At 44.1% G+C, this 3,720-nt stretch overlaps 1 non-coding gene across 1 annotated transcript; it reads left to right on the top strand.

Annotated features, from left to right (window-relative positions):
• Positions 1-764: 764 nt before the first annotated feature.
• LOC149402432 (small nucleolar RNA R71) lies at positions 765-871 on the top strand. The gene has a single exon (XR_016296248.1). It is a non-coding gene; the product is annotated as a small nucleolar RNA R71 (small nucleolar RNA).
• Positions 872-3,720: the final 2,849 nt, after the last annotated feature.

Genomic DNA, 3,720 nt, shown 5'->3' with positions numbered 1-3,720 from the left:
TTGACTTCGGTGTTGCTTGGTAGAGCGCCCTGAGGTCGTGCATGGAAGTCCCGAGCTAGTTGCCCCACCGTCGTCTCGAGGTTCTGGATTTGTGCCTCTTGATTCATCATTCTCGTTCGAGATTCGGTGATGAAGGAGGACAAGAGCTCCTCTATGTTTGGCTTTGGTGCGGGCTGAACGTGTTGTGGGCGAGCCTGGCCTCCCACCTGTTGTTGATATTGGTGCGGCACCCCTGGTGGTCAACTTTGTAGGAAGCCTTGTTGTTGCGCCCTCCATGTGAAGTTGGGGTGGTTGTTCCTTGCTCCGGTGTTGTAGTTGTTGGAGTTTTGGAATGTGGGTCGGTTATAATTCACAACGTAGTTCGCATTTTCCGCATGGCCATCATTCGCATGCGGGCAATCGTCGGTGAAATGACTCCCTTGACACCAGAAGCACGGCTCCCAAGTCATTTGCGTGGAGTTCACCGCGGCTTTCATCTCTTTTATCTCCCGCATCTCCTTTCGGAGGTTTGCCATCTCTATCGTCATCAGCTGCATTGTCTCCGGATCAATCGTGGTAATTGCGGTTGAGCAATGGCGGGGCCGGCCTTCATGATTCTCCTCTCTATCGGGCATTGGTCGTTGGAGCGCGCTAATTCTTCAAGGAGAGCTTGGAACTCCCATGGCATCTTAGTTAGCACCGTGCCTCCCGCGGCGGTGTTAACTAAGGTCTTCGTCGAGTTGAGGAGTCCGTAGTAGAACGGTTGTAGTTGGACCGGCAACGTGACCCCGTGGTTAGGACATTTTCGGAGCATCTCCTTGAAGCATGCCCATGCTTCATGGAGGGACTCGCCGTCCATTTGTGCGAAGCTGTGAATGGCGTTTCTTAGGCGTACCGTCTTCTCGAACGGGAAGAACTTGGCGAGGAAGGTGTTGCACAGCCCCTCCCATGTGGTGATGGAATCGGGGGGAAGCGAGTTGAGCCATGCTTTTGCTCGGTCACGGAGGGAAAATGGGAACAGTCTGAGTCGGATGGCGTCCGCGTTGATGTTGTGGATCTGGAATGTCCCGCACAACTCGTTGAAGTTGGAGATGTGCTCGTTCGGATCTTCATTCGGGGCTCCGGAGAATTGGTTTTGCTGGATCATGTTGATCGTCCCCGTCTTGATCTTGAAGCTTTGGTTCCCTCCGATGGCCGGATTGACAATGGCCAGGCGATACCCTTGAGTGGTGGGTAACACATAGTCGAGGAGTGGTCTCTCTTCGTTGGCCATGATCACTTCTTCAATGTCTTCCTCGTCTATGTTTTGCTTCTTTTCTTTTCGATTTCTCTTGCACGTTTTCTCTATTTCGGAATCTATCGGAAGGAGACTCGAATCACCGTCTTTTCGCATTAACCTTCAAAAGAGAAAGAAAACGCAAAAACAGTTGAGACACAGAAAATAAAAGAATGTTCAAATTGAAATCTAGTTAATAGAATTCCAATTAAAAACTTGTTCCCCGGCAACGGCGCCAAAAACTTGTTGCAATTTTTACGCGCGCAAGTGCACGTGTCCCTCAAATAATATAGTGAATTAAGTACGAGTGTCGATCCAACGAGGAACAAGCTTAATTAACAAATAAATCAACTAGTACGAATTGAACTAAAAGGAAAGATGGAAAGATGTCACAAATTTTTGACAAGTTTTAAAACAATTAAATAACAAAATAATCAAATAAAAGTTGTAAGCAGAAAGAGATGCTAAGGACCAAGGCTTCACTGGTTTATTCAACGGTTTGGATACACGAATTTGACGCACAATCAATAAACAACTCACTACTCTTTGCTAAGCATACTCACAGAATAATATTGCTAAATATCTCTCGAGCATCTAACAACCTATGTCAAAATTAGGAAAATCTTCTCTCAATCTCAATCCCTAACAAAAACATGCATTCATATCAAGAGCATTCACACGATTCTATGGCAACCTAACTATCTCTAGCTTAGGCATGCAACATAGTAATTCAAACCAAAACACTAACAACCTAATCTTTTTAAAGAATCAAGTTGAAGTATAAAATCATGAACAAGGTAGCTAATCTCGATCAAGCATTAAAAACGGATTTGAATTAAACAAAGTAGTAGAGAATGAAAATTGAACTTCAATATATTAAATCATATCCATAACCACATCCTAAACCGGCTACGCCATAGTCCTTAGCGGAACTAGTTCATGGCGTAGCGAGAAAACAAAAATAAAATAAAAGAAAAAGAAGTAGAAGAAACCATAATTGAAAACTAAATTGAAAATTAAAATACGGGAGTTCAAGAGTAATAGAGAAGAAGAAAACTGTAATTGGCACGAATTGATGAAGAACGGCTCTCCTCTTTCTCTCTATCTCTCCCAAACACTAAGAAAAACAATGAAAAAGTGCCAAAAGTCCTAAACAAGAGGTTGAGAAGTGAATTTATAGGCTTAGGTCGAAATTAGGGTGTTTCCTCTAATTTTCGGAGTAGCCTGGGTAACAAAACTTGATCCGACGGCCCATATTGCTCCAGAAAACGCGTTTCCTCTTTTGGATTCGCGCACCTCGTGGCGCGCGGTATAGGGGTCGCGGCGTGAGGTAGTTCTTCTCGGGAGGTCACGTTCCGCGCTTGATGCTCGGGGATTTTCGATGCTAAAGTTCTTCGACCTCGCGGCGCGCGGTCTGGGGGTTGCGGCGCGAGGTTAACAATTCCATAACCTCGCGGAACATGCAAACTGCTCGGAGATGGCTCGGGATGATTTCCATACCTCACGGTGCGCGCTTGGAGGGTCGCGGCGCGAGGTCTGGAGTCTTCTTGACTCCTTCTTCGTTCTTGACTCGTTTTTGATAATGAATGCCTCGATTTGTACAGATTTTCCCAGAGTATCATAGAAATCCCATTTTTGACCTGAAAACCTTCAAAACACACGAAAAACCTCAAAACTACTCAAGAACAAGATCGGATTTAGGTGGAATGATAGGAGTTTTCTACGTACGACACGCACCTATCAGTGGTGCACGCCTTGTGGATTCTTCGTGGGCCTTTGCGGCCTTTGCTTTATTTGGCCCGTTGGGCCATCGGGGATCCGGATATCATGCTAGTCGTGTGAAATATGAGAACTCCACTCGTGGAAGGCGACTCAACTCGAGGAGCAAGGCTCGACTTGACGAGAATGACTCGACTCGAGGAGCGAGGCTCGACTCAAGGAGAATGACTCGACTCGAGGAGAAAGAAGGAAGAAATAGACTGCAAAGTCATAAGCATCTTCTTCTCAGCCAAGTCAAGGTTTAACGGTGTCTAGTGATCACACATAGACATCGTTATTCTGAAACTTCTCTTTTGGTTTAACTATGTTTAGAACAAAACATTTTTTTTGTGTGGTACCATTAGGAAATTTGCTCAATTTGAACTACTCTTTTGGGTTTTGAACTACTCTTGCTATTTACTGGCTTTAGTAATGCCTGATTTGCTATATTGGTGTGAACTTCTTTTGTGACATTATGCATCAATTTCATATTGATATTAACTAAATTGAGACACAATCAACACTCATAATAACACTTTAATTCCATTTAATAGTCTGCAACACAATACAACATTGTGACACCACATATTGAGAAAACACTGATAAATATGATTATTACGCACATAAAAACAACCATTACAATAACGAATACAACAGTTACATACGACATCCTATTTCCACATTCTTTGATTGTCGAAGCTCGTTAA

The sequence above is a fragment of the Urtica dioica genome, chromosome 3 (assembly GCF_054948205.1).
Source record: "Urtica dioica subsp. dioica isolate 48M chromosome 3, U.dioica_male_clone48M_v1_H2, whole genome shotgun sequence".
Lineage (NCBI taxonomy): Eukaryota > Viridiplantae > Streptophyta > Magnoliopsida > Rosales > Urticaceae > Urtica > Urtica dioica.
The sequence above is the reverse complement of the archived record's forward strand: the minus strand, read 5'-3'. Positions and strand labels throughout refer to the sequence as shown.